Raw genomic sequence first — 27,165 nt, forward strand, 5'->3', positions numbered from 1 at the left:
TCATCTCGGCCAGTTCCATATAGTCTATCAGTTGCGTCTGCCATTCTTCCAGTGTGGGTAGATCTTGAGCTTTCCAGTGCTTTGCAAGAAGTATCCTTGCTGCTGTTGTTGCGTACATAAAAAATGTCCAATCCTTCTTTACCACCCCTTGGCCGACAATACCCAAAAGAAAGGCCTCTGGTTTCTTTGTGAAGGTATACTTAAATACCTTTTTCAGTTCATTATAAATCATTTCCCAGAACGCCTTCACTTTAGGGCAGGTCCACCAGAGGTGGAAGAATGTTCCTTCACTCTCTTTACATTTCCAACACTTATTATCAGACAGGTGGTATATTTTTGCAAGTTTGACTGGGGTCATATACCATCTATATATCATTTTCATTACATTTTCTTTCAAAGCATTGCATGCAGTAAAATTCAGCCCGGTACTCCACAACCTTTCCCAGTCCTCAAACATGATATTATACCCAATGTCCTGCGCCCACCTTATCATAGCCGATTTAACCGTTTCATCTTGTGTATTCCATTTTAACAGCAAGTTATACATCCTTGAAAGTACCTTAGACTTTGGTTCTAACAGTTCTGTTTCTAGTTTCGATTTCTCCACCTGGAACCCTAGTTTCTTATCATTTTTAAAAACTTCTTTAATCTGAGCGTAGTGTAACCAGTCTCGCACTTTATCCTTCATTTTCTCCAAACTCTGCAATTTCCAGTTGTCTCCATCTTTTTCTAGTATTTCCCAATATTTTGGCCATTTGGCCTCCATATTGGGTCTTTTTCGGGCCTTAGCTTCCAAAGGTGAAAGCCACCTTGGAGTTTTATTTTCCAACAAGTCTTTATATTTTGTCCAGACATTAAACAGTGATTTTCTGACAATATGGTTCTTAAAGGCCTTATTGACTTTAACCTTGTCGTACCATAAGTATGCATGCCATCCAAAAGTATTGTTAAACCCTTCCAAATCCAACACGTCAGTGTCTTCAAGAAGCATCAGTGGGTTTAATCCAGTCCCTGTGGCAATTTATTTCCTGGGGTAAAATCCTAAAAACCTCAACAACTTCAGTCCTAAAAAAAGGTTAACAACTTTGGTCAGCCCTTTGGTCGCCCCTCACGGCCCTTCACTTCATCAAATCTGGCCCTCTTTGAAAAAAGTTTGGACCCCACTGAGTTAGACAAATAGTGCCCTCGTGTAGTTTAAAGTAACACATGCATTAGTTCAAGAGGTAGGAAATGTATTTGCTTTTCTTCAGCGGGGGGCTGTAGCCCCCAAAAGTTTGCAAACCACTTGTCTAACCCCTTTGCCCTTTCCTTCAACTGAAAAGAAGCCTGTAAATGAGGGTGGTGGTTCAGATGAGCCAATGTGGTTGAGTGTCAGACCTGGGAAACCTGGATTTAAATCCTCACTCAACCAAAGAGCTCACTGGGTGACCTTTGGGGTCAATCACTGCCTCTCAGCTTAACCTACCTCACAGGGTGGTTGTGATAATTAAAGAGGAGGGAAAGACCTGGGTGTGGAGGACTCCCTGGTCCTGAATGGGGTAACTGTGCCCCTGAAGGACCAGGTGCGCAGCCTGGGAGTCATTCTGGACTCACAGCTGTCCATGGAGGTGCAGGTCAATTCTGTGTCCAGGGCAGCTGTTTATCAGCTCCATCTGGTATGCAGGATGAGACCCCACCTGCTCGCAGACTGTCTCGCCAGAGTGGTGCATGCTCTGGTTATCTCTTGCTTGGACTACTGCAATGCGCTCTACGTGGGGCTACCTTTGAAGGTGACCCAGAAACTGCAACTAATCCAGAATGCGGCAGCTAGACTGGGGACTGGGAGCGGCTGCCGAGACCACATAACACCAGTCCTGAAAGACCTACATTAGCTCCCAGTACGTTTCTAAGCACAATTCAAAGTGTTGGTGCTGACCTTTAAAGCCCTAAACGGCCTCGGTCCAGTATATCTGAAGGAGCGTCTCCACCCCCATTGTTCAGCCCGGACACTGAGGTCCAGCTCCGAGGGCCTTCTGGCAGTTCCCTCGCTGTGAGAAGCCAAGTTACAGCGAATCAGGCAGAGGGCCTTCTCGATGGTGGCACCCGCCCTGTAGAACGCCCTCCCATCAGATGTCAAAGAGAACAACAACTACCAGACTTTTAGAAGACATCTGAAGGCAGCCCTGTTTAGGGAAGCTTTTAATGTTTGATGCATTACTGTATTTTAATATTTTGTTGGGAGCCGCCCAGAGTGGCTGGGGAAGCCCAGCCAGATGGGCGGGGTATAAATAATATATTATTATTATTATTATTATTATTATTATTATTATTATGCGCCACCTTGAGTTAAGACCATACCTCGACAAAGGGAGTAGTTTGAAGGGCTTCCTCATATACACTCCATCCTTGCAGGTAAAGGATTGAAGCTTTGTTGTAAGGGGACCTAGATCCCATCCATACTGACCACTCCCAAACATTCTGCATTTGCGAAACTGTTCGTGTTTCTTTGTGTGTGCCTGTATGCTTCCTTGATACCGTTCAGCTCTTTTTACTGCTTGGCTTGTGACATTTATGAAGGTTGCTGCAGATGGAGATCATTCTCTCAAACCCTGCTGACTGACGGGAGACGGTTTTGTCACCTGCTGAGTCATGCGAGGGGACAGCGTTTTGCTTGCACCCTGTCCACTCATTGGTAGCGCTTTGCTTGCGCTTTTGCTGACTGGAGAAAAGAGCCCAGTCGATGGAGAGCAGTCCACGCTCATCTCACGAGATCACAGGCAGTCATTTGCTAAGTGTTTGACTTGCACCATTTGCGAGCGCTTGGCAAACTATTTGCCTTCCTCCATCCTGCCAAGAACACGGAGGCGATTTAACCACACTTCTGCACCCGATTTAAGTCCAGGAAAGTGTATGAGAGAGAGCGCTAAGAATCATCTCACCGCTGGGTGAAAGACTGCAGATGGACGGCCGGCTTAATAGTGATATGTGCAACTTGAGGAGCAGTCAACTGTAATCACTCAGAGTTTTGGCAAGGAGAAGCTGCAAGGAATTAGCTTTGGCTGGTGGCGGCATGTCAGCCTTGCCAGCCTTGAAGAGAGCCAGTTCTAATCAGGCAGACAGCGGAGACAGAAAGCAGGTGGGCTGGGATGCTCTCCATCAGGTACGTCAACATGTAGAGACAGGCAGATGGAGGACTCAAAAGTCGAGAGAGAAGTTTCATAACAGAGGCTGGGGAACTGGGTTCGTCCTTAATCCTCACACCCCTAAGGACCAGTTTCCAATTGTAATGATGTCAAGCGACTGCAGAGGTGCCACTTTGAGCCAAAGATTGAGGAGGTCCAAAGTTGCAGGCATGCGATGAGCGCTTGTGACATCCCTTTGTGGGAATGTTCAGGGTGGCAGGAGAGGATATATTGTTTATTAATATCCTTCCTAACTTGCACTAGTAAGTTCCTTTATGTAGCAGAGTTACATTCCCCCTTTTATATGCACAGCAGATAGCTGGTTGCAGGCTCATGTGAGCCTCTTACTACCTCACTGTCTCAGATTGAATTGTACATTACTGGTAAGTTCCCTTGAATCCCTCTCAAAAGAATAAAGATGCCACAATCTAATTCAAAGTCAATAAAAGAAGTGTACTCACATCAGTTCACAGATGGATTCCTGAAGGCAGACTTAGTTACAAATATGTACATGTGGATCTACCCCATATGAGGGAATAATCTCAGTGCTTCTGCTAGCTGAGAGCTAGCAGAGCAGTCCTAGCTAGAAGCTGGTCAAAAGAAGAAAGAAGTCAAAAAGAGACAGGTGTGCTGCGTGACTCGTCCTTTTGTTACCTGGACAGGTTAGGTCACACCCACCTTCTTTGTTGTTTAGTCGTTTAGTCGTGTCCGACTTTTCGTGACCCCATGGACCAGAGCACGCCAGGCACTTCTGTCTTCCACTGCCTCCCGCAGTTTGGTCAAACTCATGCTGGTAGCTTCGAGAACACTGTCCAACCATCCCGTCCTCTGTCGTCCCCAACATCAGGGTCTTTTCCAGGGAGTCCTCTCTTCTCATGAGGTGGCCAAAGTATTGGAGCCTCAGCTTCTATCACATGCAAAAGGAAGGATGCTCCAGCCAGGGCGAACAGGAAGTTTCGACTGGCTGGACCAAACATTCCCTCGCATGTCTTCTCTAACATTACAAGGAATATTGTACTTGACTGCCTCTCGTGGATCATATCCCACACACATGCACAAAGTGCTTCTTACATCACTGCCGTGGTCAGGAGAAGGCAGCGTGCCATGCTGCACCCCATGTGCCCCACACCAAGCCCTCTGTGCCCCCCCCCAGAGTGCGCCACAGTAGGGAGAAAGCTGGGCACTGTTTTGCACCCCAGGTCGAAGCAGCCCACACCCTGCTGTTGGGAGGAAGCCAGTTGCTGCAATGCACGCTGAAGCACCCTGAGTCCTGCATGTGGGGGGGAGGCCCCCCAAAAATATGGAGGGGTCCCAAAACAGCTCAGCTTGTTGTTTAGTCGTTTAGTTGAGTCCAACTCTTCGTGACCCCCTGGACCAGAGCACACCAGGCTCTCCTGTCTTCCACTGCCTCCCACAGTTTGGTCAAATTCACGCTGGTAGCTTCGAGAACACTGTCCCACCATCTCCTCCTCTGTCATCCCCTTCTCCTTGTGCCCTTCATCTTTCCCAACATCAGGGTCTTTTCCAGGGAGTCTTCTCTTCTCATGAGGTGGCCAAAGTATTGGGGCCTCAGCTTCAGGATCTGTCCTTCCAGTGAGCACTCAGGGCTGATTTCCCTCAGAATGGATCGGTTTGATCTTCTTGCAGTCCATGGGACTCTCAAGAGTCTCCTCCAGCACCATAATTCAAAAGCATCAATTCTTCGGCAATCAGCCTTCTCTGTGGTCAGCTCACACTTCTATACATCACTACTGGGAAAACCAGAGCTTTAACTATACGGACTTTTGTCGGCAAGGTGATCTCAGCTACCTACAGATATATCTCAAGGGCTGTCACATTCTCTTTTGGTCAGACCACAGCTGGAATAGTGTGTCCAGTTCTGAGGATCACAATTCAAGAAGGATGTTGACAAGCTGGAAGGTGTTCAGAGGAGGGAGACCAAGATGACCAAGGGTCTGGAAACCAAGCCTGATGAGGAACGGTTGAAGGAGCTGGGTATGTTTTTCCTGGAAAAGAGTGGACTGAGAGGAGATATGATAGCCATCTTCAAATATCTGAAGGCTTGTCACATGGAAGAGGGAACAAGCTTGTTTTCTGCTGCTCTGGAGGGCAGGACTCAAACCAGTGGCTTCAAATTACAAGACTAAAACATCTGGAAAAACTTTCTGAAAGTAAGAACTGTTTCAGGGGAACAGACTCCCTTAGGAGGCAGTGGGCTCTACGCCCTTGGAGGTTTTAAAGCAGAGGTTGGGTAGCCATCTGGATGTTTTAGCTGAGATTCCTGCATTGCAGGGGGTTGGACTAGATGACCCTGGGTGTCCCTTCCAACTCTGCAATTCAATGATTCTATGAAATGTCAATCGGAAGAGAATCTGAATTGCTGTTTGCTCCAGTTGGACTAGAGGACCATTGACCTTCCATCTCTACGATTCTATGATTCTGAGACTAGGTGGGCCATTGGCCTGAGCCAACAGACACTCCTTCGGTTCTTATGATCTTTCTTATGTTCAGGATTGGGAGCAGGGGGAGGTAGACAGTCTGGACTGGCTCAAACAAAACACCAGGGTGTGATGCTATGGTGGAGCATGTATGCACTGCCCGCTTCCAGCCCTGGCGTTGCTTGTCTTAATTGACGTCAAGGGGCGCGGTTGAGTCATTCCCTTCCTCCTTTGCCCTCTGGCGTCTCCTGCTATTCTCCTTGATTGAGAAGCTGGCAGGGAGCAGAAAGACAGGCTGATGAAGGCTGATTGGATTGTCGGATGTCAAGGACTCATCAAGTTAACCCGCAAGCGTCACAATCTCAGCCAGCCTTCCCCAAGCTGGTGCCCGCCGTCTATTTTGGACGAACTATGGCTGGTGCCAGTTGGAGCGGTGGTCCAAAACAGATGAAGAGCACCAGGTTGGGGAAGGGTGATTTTTCAAGGAGCATTGCAAGTGTGCGCTCTTTTTTAATTTAGCAGGGAGAGACAGGTAAGCAGAAGGGATCACATAGCAATAGTAAAGGTAAAGGTACCCCTGCCCGTTCGGGCCAGTCTTGCCAGACTCTAGGGTTGTGCGCTCATCTCACTCTATACGCCGGGAGCCAGCGCTGTCCGCAGACACTTCCGGGTCACGTGGCCAGCGTGACAAGCTGCATCTGGCGAGCCAGCGCAGCACACGGAACGCCATTTACCTTCCCGCTGGTAAGCAGTCCCTATTTATCTACTTGCACCCGGAGGTGCTTTTGAACTGCTAGGTTGGCAGGCGCTGGGACCGAGCAACGGGAGCGCACCCCACCGCGGGGATTCGAACCGCCGACCTGATGATCGGCAAGTCCTAGGAGCTGAGGTTTTACCCACAGCGCCACCAGCACCACATAGCAATAGCCGGGCATAATTGGCCAAGGTGGAGAATCAGTTGGCTAGCAGCCAGGGAATGAATGAATGAATTTAAAAACCTAAGAAGAGTCTTCTAGATCAGGCCAATGACCCACCCTAGCTGTGTTATCAATGGTTAGTGATAAAAGGCCTGGGAAAATTAAAATGTTGTTTTTTCATAGAATTGTAGAGTTGGGACCCTGAGGGTCATCTAGTCCAACCTGTGCAGTTTTGGCCTGTTCCTCAGAAGGCCGCAGGTCTCATTCAACCACCTCCCCTGAGGCAGCAGGAGCACCTCCAAAGAATATATTGATGTATTGGCAGCCCCATGTGAAGGCATTCAGATTGAAAGGCTTTGATGTCTCTGAAGGCAAGGACCAGCAGTTTGAGCAGTCTGGATTGTTTTAAAAGAGGAATTGACAAATTCATGAAGGAGAGGACTGTCCCTTTGTCCTATCACTAGAAATTGCGGACATCCCGTGAAGTTGAATGCTGGAAGGACAGGCGAAAGAAAGTCCTTCTTCACACAGTGCAGAGAAACTGTGGAACTCCCTCCCACAGGAGGCAGTCAAGGTCACCAACTTAGATGACTTTAAAAGAGGAAAAGACAAATTCCTGGAGGATGTGATGGCCTGGGACTCGGGCTTGGACTCGGAGCCAGGGGAGTCTCAGTCTGCACCGGACCCTTTGCCTCAGGCGGCATCTGAATCGAGTCTGGGGCCTGATTCTGAAGAGCCCCAGTCTGCACAGGTTCCCTCACAACACGCTCCAGCTGGGCCGAGTCAGGGGCCTGAGCCAGCTGGGCCATCACTTACAGCTGCTCCACTACCGGTTGGGTCAGGGGAGGCTGAGGCGGCCTCTGGGTCTAGTAACCCACCGACGTCTCCCAAGCTGCAGAGACTAAGGTCTGAGAGAAGGAGAGACCCGAGTACTCGCAGGAGGAGGGCTTGCCTTTGGGCGAAACAGGGAGGTGAGTCACGGGGGGATCAGGACCGGCCGTTACCCAGATAAAGATAAAAGGCTGCTGGACCCCACCCCAGGTTGCGGGAGCAACGTTGCTGTTTGCCAGAACCTGCCTGTGATCCTGTGCCTGACCTAGCCTGGTTTCCTGCCTCGTGTCCTGCCTTGGCCCTGTCGGACTGACTCCTTGTGGAACCCTTGGATTCGGGACCGGACCTGGACCGCGTTGCTTGGGTTACCCCCGGGCCCAGCACAGTGGAGGAGAAGCCTATTGATGGCGAGTAGCCAAGCTGGCTGCGCTCTTCTCCATGGTTGGAGGCAGCAATGCTGAATCCCACGGGGGCTGGAGATGGCTCCTGTGTTCAAATCCTGCTTGCAGGGTTCTCTCAGGCATTTGGTTGGCCCCAGTGAGAACAGGGTGCTGGTTTCGATGGGCCACTGGCCTGATCCGGCAGGCCCTTCTTAGGCGCTTTCCTTCTTAACTGATGATTCCTGTCTCCTCTCTGCTTCGCCATCTGCTCCCATTAACCCGACATGGATGCTCTGAAAACGCAGCACGTCCTCTATTGAAACGGGTGGGTGGTTGCCCTCCCCTCCCCTCCCCAAGTGGACGCATGTTCCCGCATTGTGTCCCTCCTAATGAAAGCAGGGCCCTATCTTGTCCGCGATAAGGCTGCTATTGTGTCCTCTTATTTGGCGCCCAGCATCACCCGCCGCCATCAACGCCACCCTTCGGAGAGGAGATCAGATAGGAGGTTATGAAAGGAAGAGCGCTGCCTTTCATTCGCTGCCCCATCCAGGCTAGCCGGGAGACTGTCATTGTTAGTATTGCTGTCACTGTGCTGTCGATGGGGCAGGCATCACTGCCAGAGCGCCCTCCCCACCCGCTGCTGCTGCCAAGGCCTTGCCACCCACTCAGAGGACATGATTCCCCTCCTCTCCCTTCTCTAATCTCCTAAATGGCTCCATCAATAACAATCTCAAGGAGTGCGCATGAGACATATGGGCGCACCTTTATCGGTGTACGTGAGCCCCTGGCTAGGCACTTGAGAATGGATGGACCCAGACCAGCAGGGCTGGCGCGCTGGTGTGTTTGGGGAGCTGCTGACTCCCGACAGTGTCCCCAAGTGATCCAGGGCAACTCTGGATTTCTGGCAGATTGCCGCGGACTCTGCAGGTTTGGCTCAAAGCAAGTGTTTGCAGCTCCTTGAAATCTTAGCTTTGCAGCTAGTGATGTTCCGGGAGTTTTTTCCTTTCTCTCTCTCATGTGGGGAGGGCGGAAGGTAGCAAAGAGAGAACATAATAGCTGGTCAGTTTGGGTTAGAATGGGCGGCTGATAACGCCAAGGTTGCAGGTTTGATCTGCACATTCCTGCGTTGCAGGGGGGTGGGGTGGACAAAATTATTCTCAGGGTCCCTTCTAACTCTATAATTTTATGATTTCCTATGATAAGGCCAGTCGCCCATCTAGCCAAACTTCCCACAGTGGCCAACTGATGGCTGCAGTTCGCATCTGTGTCCGAGGTCATGAATGAAACTCACGCAGGCGAACAGGAGAGGGATTTGTTGCCTTTCTTTTATCAGTCTGCAAATTTACACACTGTTTTCTGCATTGTTTTTGAAGTTTCCTTTCCCACGGAAATTCGTATTCCATGATGCTCATTTAGTGAGATGAATGACGCAGGTCTTAGTGGAAGCTGAAGTGGAGCTGAATGGAAGCAGCGCTGGTGGTGCTGAACCCAGGACAGGATGGGGCCTCCTTACACCCCTAGAGGTTCACATGTTCATGGCACACATTCGGTCTCCGTACCTCTCTCAGCCACTATCGTGGACCAGCATGCGTGCACACATTCTCTGACACACACACACACACACACACACACACACACACACACACCTTTCTGATGGCTCCGCTCTGCCCTCCAGTCAATGGAAGCAATGCTTCTCTATGCCAGTTACTGGAAACCAAGTCTTGCTTTTGGGTTTCCCATGATAGGCATCTGTTTGGCCACTAAAAGAACAGGATGCTGGGTGTTGGGAGCGAGCCAACAGTAAATCACACCATGAAAGTTGGAATTAAATCTTTATTACCAATTTTTTTCACAGCCTTGGTTGAGTGTCAGTCCTAATGAGCACAGCAGCTCATTCCTGGTGGACTTCCTCCATGAAAATAAGTTGCCAAGACTGAAAGTCCCCATCTCCTCCCAGCCATCTAAGTCCCTTCCTCCCCACGGCTTTTCCCAAGCATTCGGAGACTGTGCCTGTGTGAAGCCAACCTCTCCTCTGCCCTTTTCATGCCTCGCCTTGTTCTGGGAGACCAGGGAGGCATGGAGCTTGTGACAGCAGGAGGGGGAGACATCCATGATTCTTCACCGGCCTGACTCATCTCTGCCTCTTGGCCTCCCTCATCCCACTCTCTTGCTTCAGCTTCTGCCTCTGATCCTGGACTGCTCTCTGCCACAGACTCCACCCGCTCACTAAGCCCTGTTACCTCTTCAGCTTCTGACACCTCCTCTTCCCAGGCTTCTCTCTCTTCTCCCTCTGACCACCCATCCTCGTCTCACCACCACTCCCCAGGCTCTGAGCCTTCTTCCCTTGGGGGTCCCCCAGCTGCTTCCTCCCACCATTCCTCTGCGTCTGTGACATTGAGCTGCACCCTTGTGCAAATTAATTGAAACAAACAATGTAGTTTATTGTATAAATCTCACATATACATGTACAAAACTCACATATACATACATTAGTAATGGATATAACCTCCACTATTTTTAAGCAGCATTTGAACACGGTTTGGCATGGAGTTTAATAGTTTCGAACAGTCACTGTTGTTTTTCGGATCCCTGTACCACACTTGAATCAGCGCCTGAATGAGCTTCTCCAGTCATACAGTCTACAGAACGGAGGCGACTTTTGCATACAGCCCACAAATTCTCAATGGGATTTACATCCGGGGAATTCCTGGCCAATCAAGTACCTGCGTTTGCTGCTCTGACATGAACTTCTTCACAACTTTTGATGTGTGACGGGGGTCTAGGTCCTGCTGCAATATCCCAGTACCGTCAGGATACCTCTTTTCCAGCTCTGGAATAACTCTCTTTCGTAGAACCGCAATATATTGTGGCGAGCGCATCATTCCTTCTATTGGCTGCAGGCTTCCGCCACCATAATGACCAACTGACTTTTCGTGTTTGTTTTGAGTACAGGGTTACGAGTAAGATAGAAAACAGGCTTTGTTTCAATTAATTTGCACAGGGGTGTAGATGTGCTGCTGGTCAGATCCAGAACGTGCTCTCCTGCTGTTCTTATATCCTTTGCCTTCGGCAGCCAGGGATGACCAGGGCTCAAAGAGAGACAGGTGATGTTGGGGGCTGGGCATCCTGACAGGTGGCCACTTTTGCCTTCAGCATCTTTGCGCGTACCCTGGCAATCTGCCCATGCTCAATACAGCCATGAAAAGGTCCAGCCAGACGGTCCTGTTCCACACCGGTCCTGCTTAAGCCCAGTTAAACAGAGCTTGATCTGAGCCAAGGGATTCTCTCTCGTGTCCTTGAAGACATAGCCCCATTTTTGCGACTAGCTCACTAGGCCACACTACCCACTTCCTCCTCCCTACGGAGCTCCCCAGCTGTCGGGAGGGAGGGCAGGGTTACAGGCTTCGCATGCCTGCTGTCCTCTCCCAGGCTGTCACCAGCAATTCCTCTCCGCTGTGAGCGCGGGCAGCCGAGGGCTGTGTGTTGTGTTGTGGTGGTGTTGTTGTTGTGAACAAACCTTGGGGCTTGATGATTTCTTCAAAGCATCTGTCAGCTTTGAAGGCATCCAGCAGGTTCGGGTTGTTCTGAGCCGCCAGCCATGACCTTTCCCCTGGCTGATGAGTTCGATGGAGAAGAAAGAGCTCTGGTGGAAAGCCTGGAATCCTTTTAATCCTCCAAATTTATGGTCGGCCCTGCAAGGGGGGAGTGATTTAGGGAGCCGCTGCCGCCTCACAAAAGGGTGGAGGGGAAGCAAGAAGGGCTTAAGGGAATCAAGACCCTCTCCATCCCCACCATGTAAGGTTGTCACCTGTCCTGTATCCTGTATTTTGATGCAAAATGCTACGTCCTGTATTGATACGGTTTTGTCCTGTATTTCAAGTCTGTCCTCTCTCTCTCACCCTCCCTCCCTCCCTCCCTCCCTCCCTCCCTCCCTCCCTCCCTCTCTCTCTGCCAAGTTAGGGATCCTTTCCAAATGCATGTGTTTGTAGGGGTTTCAAAAAATTCCACTGGAAAAACGGTTATGTCCCTGTGAAGATGGCAGTAGTGAGTCAGTGGCTCATGTGCTTCTGGCTTGCACCCATTATAAAGATTTGAGGAGTGAGGTTATTACCCCTCTATTATTGTACATGCCAGGTCACTCAGCCATTACTACTGTGTCCTTTCTTTTAGCAGATCAAGATGATCAGGTGACAGCAAAAACTGCAGGGATTTTAGGGGGGGCACTTAGAATTAGATCTATTCTTTGATTATTGATGTAAACCCCAAAATGTATTTCCTATACTGTATATACTCGAGTGTAAGCTGACTTTTTCAGCACGTTTTTTATGCTGAAAAAGCCCCCCTTGGCTTATACTTGAGTGAGGAGGGTGGCGGAGGGACGAGCGCCCTGAAAGGAGCCCTTTCTGGCTGCTTGTTCTTCCTCCACCGCTGCCGCCACCACCAGGTTTGTGGTGTGGTGAACCGGCTTATACCCGAGTCAATAAGTTTTCCCAGTTTTTTTGTGCTAAAATTAGGTGCCTTGGCTTATAAAGTGGTACCTTGGGTTAAGTACTTAATTCGTTCCAGAGGTCCGTTCTTAACCTGAAGCTGTTCTTAACCTGAAGCACCACTTTAGCTAATGGGGCCTCCCACTGCCCCCGCGCCGCCGGAGCACAATTTCTCTTCTCATTCTGAAGCAAAGTTCTTAACCCAAGGTACTATTTCTGGGTTAGCGGAGTCTGTAACCTGAAGTGTATGTAACCTGAGGTACCACTGTATTCGGGTTGGCTTATACTCGAGTATATACGGTAGTTAAGTTTTTACCTCCATTTTCAGTACATTTTATTTTATTGCTATGGCTAGTGCCTGATGCAAATAAAGATTCTTCTGATTCTGAAGGGGTTTGTGAAAGTTCATGTATTTAAGCTCTGAGTAGCCAAGCACAGACAGATTTACACATTCATGTGCATGTGTGTGACAAATTCCAGAGGGGCCATCCTGATAGGCTGCAGTAGTTGTAAGGGGTTGCTTTGAAGCTTCTTCAGCACTAGATGGGGGGGGGGGGGAAATATCCCCTCTTAACCGCCCCTCCATGTCCTGTATTTTGCCAGAACAAAGGTGGCAACCCTGCTACCTAGACGGAAGGGTCTGTAGCCTTGGCTGAAAGGAGCCAGGAAAGGATGCTGAACTCTGGGGAATGATTTTTAAAAAACAACCAGGGCTGGGAAACTGTTTGTTTGTTGCTCTATTGTATGAGGGATAACCTATCAGGGATTCTTTAGCTGAGATTCCTGCACTGCATGGGGTTGGACTAGATGACCCCTGAGCTCACTTCCAACTCTACAATTCTATAATTCTAGGAATATAGTGGCTCTTGCAAATCATGGCACAGGAAGATGGTGAGCAGCGGGCAGGATGCTTCTGAGTGCTTCACAGCTGAATGAATGCCCATGGGCATCTAAAAGGATCCCCCTACCCCTGTAAGATCACTAAATTTGTAGGAATGTTCAGGGAGGCAGGAGATGATATATTGTTTATTAATAGCCTTCCTAACTTGCACTAGCAAGTTCCTTTACTTAGCAGAGTTTTACATTCCCCTTTGAAACACACAGCGGGTAGCTGGCTGCAGGTTTTATTAAGCCTCTCACTATCATACAATTCAGTATTGAATTTTATGTGCCTGGTAAATTCCCTTTTTATCCCTCTTTTAAGAATAAAGACATGACAATCTTATTTAAAGTCAATAAAAGAAGTTTCCTTACAACGTCAGTTCACAGTTGGATCCCTGAAGGCAGACTTAGTTACAAAGTATATACGTTGTGGAATCTATCCCATATGGAGATAATCCCAGTGTCCTCTGTTGGCTAAAAGCCAACAGAGCATTCCTAGCTAAAAAGCTGCTCCAACAACGGAGGAAGTCAAAGAGACAGAGAGAGAGTGCTGCGTGCCTTGTGCTTTTGTTACCTGGACAGGTAAAGTCACGCCCACCTCTAGTCACATGCAAAGGAAGTATGTCCCAGCCCAGTAGGAAACAGGATGTTCCGACTGGCTGGACCAAACATCCCCTTGCATGTCCACTCTAGGAAAACAAGGAATGTTGTACTTGACTGCTACTTACCTTATGTATTAAGATTAGCTGCAGTTCTCACTCAGGGCCACCAGTATGCAAATAAAGGATTGAGAACTGTCGCTCACTGATTGGTTAGCTAGTTGGGCGTTGTTACTGTTACAAGTTACTTAGTATTATAGAAAGCAGCCAGCTAGGCTTTAGTCAGTCTGACTCCAGGAGCAGTTCTAACTGCTGCAATAAAGAGCTGTGAATCTGACAGAGCTGTGTCCTTCATCCATCTTTCCCACTATTCAACAACTTACATATCACATCCCACAAAATTCAGGATCTGAAATTATCTAGCTGCACCTCTGACCCTTACGTATCCTCGCTCAGAGGTGCGTTCTGTTTCACATTGGGTTAATGCCTGCTTTGCAAAATTCTAAAACGTGCATTTGGTTTCATGCAGGGAAAGAAGCAGCATCTGTCAGCTGCCTAGTAAACCTGCTCACCTGTTCAACTTTATGGGCCTAATTCTGCAGAAGTCTCCCTCTCCTGATGAGGTCGGACAGGCCTTCCTCCCTGTTGAACTTAGGAGCAGAGTAAGAAAGAGGCTGCTGGATTCGGCCAAGGGCCCATCTAGTCCAGCATCCTGTTCCCGCAGTGGCTGACCAGATGCCCATTATGGGAAACCCGCAAGCAGGATCCGAGCACAGAAGACCTCCCCCCTCCTGCGGTTTCAAACAACTGGTATTCAGAAGCATTTCTTCCTCTGAATGTGGAGACAGAACATAACCTTCACCGTGGCTGCTAGCCATCAATAGCCCTTCCTCCATGAATGTGTCTAATCTGCTTTAAAGTCTATCCAAGTTGATGTCCACCACTGCTTCCTTCTTCCATAGTCTAGCCTCTGCTGCCTGGTGACTTATTTATGGAAGCAGGCATTTTAAGCAAGTTTCCCAGTTGATTTACCTTTTGTAAACTCACAGGGCGCTGTTTAGAGACTGTGAAGTTAAGTGACATATAAATTGTTGTGGGGAAAAGGTTGGAATAAACTTAGCGGTAGAAGCAGGCGCAGAAGTTATCCCTCCAGGCACAGGAATGCGATGGCAAAAGACAAGGGCGGCGAGGAACGCCACCTTATTTTCAGAGCCTGCCTGTTCCCAAATATAATAGGCCTCCTTGGTGCCATAAATCCTTCTGCAACAGCAGGAGAGCGAGCGCCTGCTCTCTCCTGGGCAGCCTCCGTTGTGCACCGAGAAATGGAACAGTGAGCTTCATTATTTACGGACAGCCTCCTGCCTCCCTTGTGTTCCTTCCTCCTTTCCATCTAGCTGGGTCCCTAATGGGGAGCAGATACTCAAACAAGCTCGCTAACCATCCCTGACTGCCCGACTGGATTGAAAAAACATGGGTTTGTGCAGTGAGATGAAGAAGTCTTCGCCCCATTAGGAGGACAGGGGATTTTGTTTTTAGAATGTTGCACTATTTTAGTGTTGTTAGCCGCCCTGAGCCCGGCTTCGGCTGGGGAAGGCGGGATGTAAATAAAATTTATTATTATTATTATTATTATTATTATTATTATTATGCGCATGTGTTGTGGCAGGACTCACTACAGCCGTCCTAATGGAAGTACAGGGATCACATTCACTTTCACCCCTAATGTTAGGAGTTCTTGCTTCCATTTCAATCTGTGCACCCCTAAGGGTTAAGGGAGGGAGTAGGCATTTGATTCAAAGGACTTAGAATCAGGTCACCTTTGTTGCGCCAGAATCTGCCTTCCCCCCCCCCCGTAAATAATTTTTATTTGATTTTACAAGTGTGAAATTACAACAGCATCAAATACATACTCATTTAGAGATTTCTCTGAATCTCTATAGACTTCCCACCATTCCCTCCAGGGGTCCTATTGTCAGCATTTTCAACTGCATACTATTTCATCATCCATATTTTAAATCTATCCATATTGTCCAAAGTATTTGTAATAATAATAATAATAATAATAATAATAATAATAATAATGTATTATTTATACCCTGCCCACTCTGTGCGGCTCCTAACCAAATATTAAAAACACAATACTGTACAGCATTAAACATTAAAAACTTCCCTAAACAGGGCTGCCTTCAGATGTCTTTTAATGCCGGCTCAGACTCGTTATCCATCCAGCCCAGCATTTTTATTTAATTCTTATTTATTGCATTTATACCCCACCTTTACCTCCATGGGGCTCAGGGTGGCATTACTCAGCTCTCCATCCCACTCCTCACTGAAGCCCTGAGGGGCTGAGAGAGACAGCAACTTGCCCCCCCCCCCCCCCGGCAACACCCAGCAAGTGCCATGATGGCCAAGTGGGGATTCACTTCTCTGTTAGCAAATCAGGTGCTGTTTCAACAAGCTGGTTGTCCTTGCTTTGTTTACCCTCTGCTTGCGTATTTTTTAAAAAATAAAGAAAAAGAAAACTTACGGAGAGACCTGAAGTCTCTATTGTGGGAATGTTCAGGGAGGCAGGAGAGGATATATTGTTTATTAATAGCCTTCCTAACTTGCACTAGGAAGTTCCTTTACTTAGCAGAGTTTTACATTCCCCTTTTCACACATAGCAGATAACTGGTTGCAGGCTCGTGTGAGCCTCTCACTATTATACAATTAATTCTGTCTCAGATTGAACTGTACGTTCCTGGTAAATTCCCTTGAATCCCTCTTAAAAAGAGTAAAGACACCACAATCTTATTCAAAGATGATAAAAGTTTACTCACATCAGTTCACAGTTGGATTCCTGAAGGCAGACTTAGTTACAAATATGTACATGTGGATCTATGCCATACGGGGGAATAATCCCAGTGCTTCTGCTAGCTGAGATCTGGCAGAGCAGTCCTAGCTAGAAGCTGGTCAAACGGAGAAGGAAGTCAAAAAGAGACAGGTGTGCTGTGTGACTCGTCCTTTTGTTACTTGGACAGGTTAGGTCACGTCCACCTTCTAGCACATGTAAAAGGAAGAATGCTCCAGCCAGGAGGAACAGGAAGTTTCGACTGGCTGGACCAAACATTCTCTTGCATGTCTTCTCTAGCATTACAAGGAATGTTGTACTTGACTGCCTCTCATGGATCACATCCCTTCCATCTGAAGTTAGCTCAGTCCAGCCATATGCTACCCCTGGATTGGGTTGGTGTTGGCATCCGTCTGTCTTGAGAGACAACAGAGTTTGTCCCTGGGGTGAAGTCAAACTACTGGAGAATCCCAATGCCTGCTGTGACTGCAGAGACCAGTAGCTCCTCACTGCTGCCCCCCGCATTGCTTTTGCTGCACACCGAAGTGACCTCCTGAGCAGCGTGTCTGGGGGTTCTGGGCTGCCCAGATGGCAAGACCCTCCTTCTGGGCCTCCCTGATGTGGTCCAAAGGAAAGCAGAGCAAGACTCTGGGCACCAGCTTGGAAGGAGGCATTTGAGGAACCACCCAACCGATGGATTTGAGCCTCTTCTTCCCCGAAAATGTTCTGCAAAGCATCGGGTTGGGCTAGGATGGGTGCAAATGCTCAGGGTTCTTGTTGCTGGTGCCTCCGGGTCCCCTAGGCAGGCTTTGGGGACGGGATAGGCAGCATCTCGGATGGAGCCTCACCCAGAAACAGAGCCCCAAAATGGGCATCACCTGACGGAGCCCCCGGCAAGGAAGGCCTGGTTGTATTCTACAGTGCATGTGTCTCCAGTGTTTTTGAGCAGCTGGAGATACGGCCCTGTCGGAATAACAGCCAGAGCCAAGAGCGTCAAAGGGATCCATCTCTCAGGTATCTGCAGTGGGACTGATGACGTTGACTGATGATTTAGTTTACTTATATGCTGCTTTCTCACAACATGCTGTGCCCAAAGCAGCTCACAGCAAACATTCAAAAACACCAAAACATTGAAAATACAAACATACAGTGGTACCTCTGGTTACGTACTTAATTCGTTCTGGAGGTCCGTTCTTAACCTGAAACTGTTCTTAACCTGAGGTACCACTTCAGCTAATGAGGCCTCCCACTGCCGCCGCTGCACAATTTCTGTTCTCATCCTGAAGCAAAGTTCTTAACCCGAGGTACTATTTCTGGGTTAGCTGAGTCTGTAACCTGAAGCGTATGTAACCCGAGGTACCACTGTACAAATCACAGAACATGTTAATAAAGTCAAATGACAAAAATCAACAATTCAACAAATGCAGAATAAATCAGTGTTACCAAAACAAACAAACAAACCCCGCCAAATCAATGTTTAAGTACATAAAGTAAAACAAAAGTGAACCAGCAATAATGCTTCTGGTATTGCTCTTGCTGCACTCTAAGGAGACTGACCCATAATTTAGAGGGAAGGAGTAGATGACGTACAGCTGGCATACAGGCTAGATGACACACAGCTGGTCGACTTAATATTTTAAAATATGGTCTCACCGACACATTAGACTGATTATATGCTGATTTATTAAAGCAAAAATACATACCCAGTTTTAAATGCAAAATTAGTACAAGGCATCTCTTCCATTTCCAGCCTCGTGCCGTTATTCATAGCATGATGGGCAGGTCCAGCTTCTTCTCTGCTTTGCCAAAGTAGATGTAGACATGTTGTTGAGTATTGGGGACATGGTAGAATGTGAGTCCAGGCCAGGGCGAACTTCGTAGTACAGTCATACCTCGGGTTACAGATGCTTCGGGTTGCGTGATCTCAGGTTGCGCACTGTGCTGAACCCGGAAGTACCGGAAAGGGCTTACAGCACATGCACATGCGCAGAAGCGGAGAAGAGGAGGTTAAGGGGTGATATGATAAAGGAGAAGAGGAGGTTAAGGGGTGATATGATAGCCATGTTCAAATATATAAAAGGATGTCACATAGAGGAGGGAGAAAGGTTGTTTTCTGCTGCTCCAGAGAAGCGGACACGGAGCAATGGATCCAAACTACAAGAAAGAAGATTCCACCTAAACATTAGGAAGAACTTCCTGACAGTAAGAGCTGTTCGACAGTGGAATTTGCTGCCAAGGAGTGTGGTGGAGTCTCCTTCTTTGGAGGTCTTTAAGCAGAGGCTTGACAACCATATGTCAGGAGTGCTCTGATGGTGTTTCCTGCTTGGCAGGGGGTTGGACTCGATGGCCCTTGTGGTCTCTTCCAACTCTAGGATTCTATGATTCTATGAGAAGCGCCAAATCACAACCCGCGCGTGCACAGATGCGGCGCTGCGGGTTGTGAACGTGCGTCCCTCACGGATCACGTTCGCAACCCGAGCGTCCACTGTACTTGTTGTTGTTTAGTCGTGTCCGACTCTTCGTGACCCCATGGACCAGAGCACGCCAGGCCACTGTACAGTCCACTGTACTACCACTCTGCCTCTCCTCTCAAACTGGATGCTCTGGGACCCTTTAGGAATATTGGGGCATTGGGGCAAGGCACTGGGCTGCAGGACAGGAATATAAACATTCCCATGGAATGGGGTGGGGGGTTAGGGGTGGGGAGAAAGGGGCCGGTGTGGGGGAAGCTCCCCTTTGGGGTTTGAGAATGGCGGCTCACACCATTCCCAAGCGGTCAGACTTTATTTAGTGATGGCTCACAGGCAGAGCCCAAAGGGTCTGCAAGAACATTTCCATTAGGACACACGCAAGAAATAAATTGTTGCATGTCCCGCCCCCACCCCCCAATCTCCGAGTTCTGTGAGATTCCAGTGGTTCCAGGGTTTGTGATTCCTTTTGAGATTGAGGCACAGCAGAGATTACAGTATCTGTAGAAGAGGCTGTTTATTTACACATATATACAACCTGAGGCTACGATGGACGGGTTCGCAGCATCAACAGCCCAAAAGGGTGTTGCTTCTCCCATAGTCAGCTGTATGCTGAGACCCTTCTAATTCCTGGTTCCAGCAAGTGCTAAAATCTAAACAAGGGTTCAAATTCCTGAAATAGCCAGGCTAGCTTCCTGGTGAGGTAATGGCCTAAGCAGGGGTCATTAAGGCAACAAAGGAAGTGGCTCTGTGCCAGAGAGAGAAAAAGGGTCCCCTCCCTTTCTCAACTGTCATGTAGTTGGAAAGACAAAGGCCAAAACTGAGAGTTGAGTTGTGTGCAAGCCAAAAACAAGCTGCAGGCTGGGAAGCCAGCAAGCGGGAGCCATGCCTGATTTCTGCTTGAATTCAAGGCTGCAGCTGTGAGAGAAGCAAGACGCTTTGGGGCGTTAATGAAGAAGAAGAAGAGTTTGGATTTGATATCCCACCTTTCACTCCCTTTAAGGAGTCTCAAAGCGGCTAACATTCTCCTTTCCCTTCCTCCCCCACAACAAACACTCTGTGAGGTGAGTGGGGCTGAGAGACTTCAGAGAAGTGTGACTAGCCCAAGGTCACCCAGCAGCTGCAGGTGGAGGAGCGGAGACGCGAACCCGGTTCCCCAGATTACGAGTCTACCGCTCTCAACCACTACACCACACTGGCTCTCAAACCCCGCCATGCTGTGAACCCCTCCATCATCTCAGGTTGTATATACGTGTAAATCAGGGGTCAGCAAACTTTTTTAGCAGGAGGCCGGTCCACTGTCCCTCAGACCTTGTGGGGGGCCGGACTATATTTTGAAAAATAAAATAAAATGAACAAATTCCTATGCCCCACAAATAACCCAGAGATGCATTTTAAATAAAAGGACACATTCTACTCATGTAAAAACACGCTGATTCCCGGATTTAGAAGGCGATTGGGCCAGATCCAGCCCCCGGGCCTTAGTTTGCCAACTATGGTGTAAATAAACCATATATCATCGAGCCACTGCAGTCTCCTCTGTGCCTCATTCCCAGAAGGAAACCCAAACCCTGGGCAAGCGTCAGGAAGCCCTGGAATCTCACCCCACCTGGAGATTGGGGTGGTGTGCCAAAATATTTAGGGTGCCCTGCCTCCCTGCTGCAGATTTTTCTCTCCTGCCCTCCACATATTTCCCCCAGTCTCCGCCGCCTTTCAGCCTCTCCTCACTAGCTAAGCTATAATCCACACCCTCCCTGCAGCGTCTGCTCTCTGAGTTCATTACTAGGCCCTGCGATGGGCTTGTGAGCAGCATCGATCCGTCCATAAGCATCACAACACAGCTAAAGTATGTCCTGATGATCAATGACACCCGGCCTCGAGGGACAGCAAAGATGCTCACAGGCTGCAGATGCTTGCACAAAAGCCAAGGAGTGTGTGCGAGAGAGACGGAGCTCATTCGAAGCCTCTCTCTTCAATTTCAGGTGCTTATGGCTTATGGCTGCAGTTAATCAATGGCGAGGGAAAAGCACTCTGGACAAAGAAGCAAAGAATTGTAGAGTTGGAAGGGACCCTCAGGGTCATCTAGCAGACACTCCAGGTGTCTCCAGTTTCCAGGGACGTCCCTGATTTAGAGAAGCCATGCAGGTTTCTGATTTGATACTGGAACGTCCCACTGTTCCTTAGGATGTTTCCAGGGCCGGATTTAGGTTTGATGAGGCCCTAAGCTCCTGAAGGTAATGGGGCCCTTTATATGTCCAGCTGTCCTTTGTCTGCAACAAATGGTTGCTGTTTTTTGTGTTCAAAACAGTCATACCTCAGGTTAAAGACGCTTCAGGTTTAGTGTTTTCAGCTTGCATCCCACGGCAACCCAGAAGTAACGGAATCTGCCAGAATCTTATTTCACCATGGAGAAGCAAAGCTGGCTTCCTGGGTGTGTGGGCGTGAGGAGAACCCTCTGGAAGAGTGTGCGATGTGTGGGGAAGGAAACATTGTATCTGGGAAGCTGAAATCTGTTGGCTCCGCCTCTCCTTGGCTGTGGCTCCGCCTACCATAGGCTGTCTTGCCTTCTGCCCCACCAGTCCAAATGGGGCCTGCCCTCCACTGCTTATCAATGCAATATCTGTTCCCTCCTGATCACCGACTAGAAATCTTTACATGGGATATCAAGTAAATGTGCGGTCTTAGAATCAAAGAGTTGCAGGGAAGGGATCCTCCAGCGGTCATCTAGTCTAACCCACTGCAATGCAGGAATCACACATAAAGCACCCCTGAAACATGGTCATCCAAAACTCATCCAAATCTCATTTTTTTGTGTTGAGAATTCATGTGATAATATTCTTACCTGTTGAGAATATTAAGATCCTAGTGACTGATATCAATAATATAAGTGCTCACGTGATTGCAGCTGAACTAACCATACGCTTTAAATTTTGAATGTGCATGTGTACCACAACGTAGTGGACATCACACCTTGTTGAATTTGCACAGGGTTCGCTTATGAAAGCATGCAAATGCGACTGTGAATAACAAGATGAGACTGCGCTGGGTCAAAATGCAGGAGTGAATGTTCCTAGAGAGCTGGAAGTACTCAGTTCACAGCAAAAGTTTGCACGCCGTGATTCAGAACTGTGCATGCACTGAACAGGAAATAAATAGATATATTATTAGGAATTACATAAAACATATCCTATAATCTAGTTCAGGCACCCCCAAACTCGTCCCTTCAGCTGTTTTGGGATTACAGTTCCCATTATCCCTGACCACTGGTCCTGTTACCTAGGGATGATGGGAATTGTAGTCCCAAAACAGCTGGAGGGCTGAGTTTGGGGGTGCCTGATCTAGTTGGACCCCAAGCCTCCTTCTGGACCCCCAGGCCCCAATAATTTGTTCCACCTCCCCCCCCTTATCACCATCCCTGCCTAGGAGCGCCTTCAATTTCCACAAATCAGAAGCATGTGCAAAGCAGAGAAGAGTTAACTTTGTGTGTCAAACTTACCTCCAAGATTGTGCAGTCCGTGGAGAAGATTCTTTCGCATATCAGAAGGAAAGCCCATTATTTTTGCCCTGCTATATCTGGCTGGTTATGAAAAATTGGAGCCAGCGATCATGGAAAAATTACTTTCGTTCTTTTTTTCTGCTCCCAAATAGGCTCCTGTCCTAAGAAAAGAAAAAGGATGCTCTGAAAATAGCAAGAGTCCCATTGTTCTCTAAAAGTAGAAAAATTGCTCTGAGCCATTTATAAAAGCTTCTTATTCCCCACCCCCACCCCCGCCAGTCCACCTCCCCAGGATATCTGTGGTTATGCAACCAAATTGTGGCGCACCTCCAGGTACACACGGTTGCCTCACAGGTCTTCTGTGGCCATCGCTATAGAGGAGATTTGATTTATAGGCATTTTTAGAGAAGGGCTCTATTCTCAGCTGGGCAGAGCAGAAAGTGGATGAGGCCATTCCCTGGCTGCTACACATACACAAGTGATGCGGGTGGCGCTGTGGTCTAAAACACAGAGCCTAGGGCTTGCCGATCAGAAGGTCGGTGGTTCACATCCCTGCAATGGGGTGAGCTCCCGTTGCTCGGTCCCTGCTCCTGCCAACCTAGCAGTTCAAAAGCACGTCAAAGTGCAAGTAGATAAATAGGTACCGCTCCGGCGGGAAGGTAAACGGTGTTTCCGTGCGCTGCTCTGGTTTCACCAGAAAACTAGAAAATCTATCTGTGGACAAACGCTGGCTCCCTCAGCCTGTAAAGCAAGATGAGCGCCACAACCCCAGAGTTGTCTGCAACTGGACTTAACTGTCCAGGGATCCTTTACCTTTTACCTTTAAAGCCCTTAGGGATGAGGGTGGCGCTGTGGTCTAAACCACTGAGCCTCTTGGGCTTGCCAATCAGAAGGTCAGTAGTTTGAATGCCTGCAACGGGGTGAGTTCCCGTTGCTCTGTCCCAGCTCCTGCCTACCTAGCAGTTCGAAAGCACACCAGTGCAAGTAGATAAATAGGTACTGCTGCAGCATGAAGGTAAATGGTGTTTCCGTGCGCTCTGGTTTCCATCATGGTGTTCGGTTGTGCCAGAAGCGCTTTAGTCCTGCTGGCCACATGACCCGAAAAGCTGTCTGTGGACAAACGCCAGCTCCCTCGGCCTGAAAGCGAGATGAGCGCCGCAACCCCATAGTCGCCTTTGACTGGACTTAACCATCCAGGGGTCCTTTACCTTTTACCTTTACCTTTTCACACACACACAAGAGTTGTAGTGCTTTCCAGTGCTGGTGCAACAACTCTAGACAACACTGGTGCAGCTGAATTCTGCAAAGACTTTCTCAATGGTGCAGTGGGGCAGGTTTGGAGAATAGTCAAATTGCATACAATGCCACTCCTATCATCATTATTAAGTTTGTATACCAGCCTTCATCCGATGATGACAGGGCAGTTGGCAACATAAAAATACGGAATGAAACCCACAAAGTACGTAACGGAAACAAGAACAGGAGCAACATCCTTTGTGACGCTGAATCCACAAGACATGAAGACTAATTTTTGCAGTGCTTGTGTGAGGCTGCCTTAAGAATGCAATAAGTTCAGAGGAGGTTGCTGGATCAGGCCAATGGCCCATCTGAGCCAGCATCCTGTTCTCCCAGTAGCCAAACAGATGCCCCAGTGGGAAATCAGCAAACAGGATTCATGCACAATAGCATGAATTGACACCAACCTGGCTGGGTTTAAAGGAGGATTGGCCAAATTCATGGAGGAGAGGGCTCCAACTGTGGGGCCAGAGCTAAAACATCCTTCCTAGTAGCCACTGATAGCCCTCTCCTCCTCCATGAATTTGGTCAATCCTCTGTTGGTGGCTGTCACTTTTCCTGTGGCAGGGAGTTCCACAGTTTAACTCAGCAATGTGTGAAGAAGGACTTTCTTTCATCTCTCCTGAATCTTCCAAGACTCATCTTCACAGGATGTCTGCAAGTTCTAGTGTTAGGAGGGAGGAAGAAAACATTTTCTCTGCCCATTTTCTCTCTGTCATGCAACATTTTAGAAATTTCCTCCTTTTTTTGGAAATAAATTTTATTAGTTTTACAAAATAATTCACAGTTAACACATTTACATTTTAAAACAGAACTAAAATTCTTCCGAATCTTAAAACTCCCCTCCTCCCCTCCATGGGTCTTTTCAATATCATAATCAACTCCATTTTATATTTCATCCAAATTATAGCCCTCCAATATGTTCAAAATCTTTGTAACGTTGCAAGAGTTATTGAAAGCCTGCCAAAGAGTTCAGGTGTTTACAGTGTTAGATGCCATCTGTGTTTACAGTTTTAGATACAATCTGTATTTATCCCATTCTCCGTTGAAGTTTTGATCCTCCTGGTTTCTGATTTTCCCAGTCAATCTGGCCATCTCCGCATAGTCCAGTAATTTCATCTGCCAGTCTGACTTTGTTGGCATCCTATCCTCTTCCCATCCTTGGGCGAGCAGCATCCTTGCAGCCATTGTCCCGTAAATGAACAGTCTTCTCAAATCTTCCAGTATATCTGCACCTAAAATTCCTAAGGGAAACGCTTCTGGTCTTTTATCATAGAATCATAGAATCCTAGAGTTGGAAGAGACCACCAGGGCCATCGAGTCCAACCCCCTGCCAAGCAGGAAACACCATCAGAGCATTCCTGACATATGGTTGTCAAGCCTCTGCTTGAAGACCTCCAAAGAAGGAGACTCCACCACACTCCTTGGCAGCAAATTCCACTGTCGAACAGCTCTTACTGTCAGGAAGTTCTTCCTAATGTTTAGGTGGAATCTTCTTTCTTGTAGTTTGGATCCATTGCTCCGTGTCCGCTTCTCTGGAGCAGCAGAAAACAACCTTTCTCCCTCCTCTATGTGACATCCTTTTATATCTTTGAACATGGCTATCATATCACCCCTTAACCTCCCTTAACACCCCTTAACAAAGGTTATTTTAAACGTGTGTTTTTCCTTTATCTTATTACAATTCCACCACATGTGGTAAAAAGTGTTCTCTTTTTCCTTACGTTTCCAACAGACATTTGAGTTAGTCCTACACATTTTCTCTAACTTAAGGTAAAGGGATCCCTGACCATTAGGTCCAGTCGTGGATGACTCTGGGGTTGCGGCGCTCATCTCGCTTTATTGGCTGAGGGAGCCGGCGTACAGCTTCCGGGTCGTGTGGCCAGCATGACTAAGCCGCTTCTGGCGAACCAAAGCAGCACACGGAAACGCCGTTTACCTTCCCGCCAGAGTGGTACCTATTTATCTACTTGCACTTTGACATGCTTTCGAACTGCTAGGTTGGCAGGAGCAGGGACCGAGCAACGGGAGCTCACCCCGTCGCAGGGATTCGAACCCCTGACCTTCCGATCGGCAAGTCCTAGGCTCTGTGGTTTAACCCACAGCGCCACCTGCATCCCTGGGTGTTAAATACCTGCTGTACATCATCTTCACATAGTTTTCTTGCAGTGTATAACACGCTGTAAATTTTTAGCTCCTCTCTCCAAAGTTTTTCCCATGCTGCCAATTGTATGGTATATCGAAAATCTCTTGCCCATTGAATCATTGCATGTTTTAGAGATTTCCACCCTGTCGCTCCTTTCTCGCCAATGAAGGTCATGGACCACTGGTGGTCTGCAGACCGCAGTTTGGGAACCATGGATCTTAAGAGCAGAAGAGCAGAGCATTCCTCATATTGCAAATGTGTTGTTTCCAACACACCGATGGTTCAGAGACAGAATCTTGAAAACTCCAGAATGTCTGTGCGTGGTTTTTCCCAGAAGCCCCTCCACCCGAGCCTCATGACTGTGGCTGCTCAGGTGTCTCTGCAAAGCCTGATATCTCAGGACGTTCATCATCCACCACACCTGGAAATCCCAGCTGCCCTGGCTCACGATACGGAGGCTCTCTTTGGAGCTGCAGCAGCTGATATGCATTGATGGACGTATCCTCCACAAACATAGCTAATCCCTTTAAAAGCCTCTTGTCAAGGAACGATGATGGATTTGATAGGCTAATTGGCTAATTACGCTTTGAGAGAGAACCCGGATTGTCCTGGGCTCTAGTGTGTGGGTGAGAGAGGCAGACAGACTTCATTTCGCTCTCTTTCTTTCCTCCACATCATTCATAACACGGTGGCTGGGCGTAGTGGTTAGAGCATCAGACTAGGACCTGGCAGAAGAGCAGGGATCGAATCCCCACAACTCGGACACAAAGCTCACTAGGTGTGACCTTGGGGGGCAGTCCCGGCCTCTCACCCTAGCCCTAGTTTCTGCGGGAATTAAATGTGGAGGGGGAGGAACCATGCTCGCCACCTTGAGCTCCTTAGGGAATGGAAGGAAGGAAGGAAGGAAGGAAGGAAGGAAGGAAGGAAGGAAAGAAAGAAAGAAAGAAAGAAAGAAAGAAAGAAAGAAAGAAAGAAAGAAAGAAAGAAAGAAAGAAGCCATGTGTTTGTGGGTATCTTTATGAATGATGCACAAATTCGCTTGGCTCAAATTGATGACTGGTTGATCAGGAACCTTCTAGAAAAGGTGTTATATAAATGTAAACAACAACAACAACTTTATTATATGTACCCCACCCGTCTGCCTGGGTTGCCCCAGCCACTCAGGCACCTTCCAACAAATTATAAAAATAATACAGTCATACCTCATGTTACGTTCTTTCAGGTTACGTCACGC

The 27,165-nt window shown here is 48.1% G+C and overlaps 1 protein-coding gene across 5 annotated transcripts in view; it reads left to right on the plus strand.

The window, feature by feature from the left end:
- Window positions 1-27,165, plus strand: part of PDE2A (phosphodiesterase 2A) — a 374,629-nt gene that overhangs the window by 211,970 nt on the left and 135,494 nt on the right. The gene's annotated exons all lie outside the window — the stretch shown is intronic.

The sequence above is a fragment of the Podarcis pityusensis genome, assembly GCF_964106645.2.
Source record: "Podarcis pityusensis genome assembly, chromosome: 4".
NCBI lineage: Eukaryota > Metazoa > Chordata > Lepidosauria > Squamata > Lacertidae > Podarcis > Podarcis pityusensis.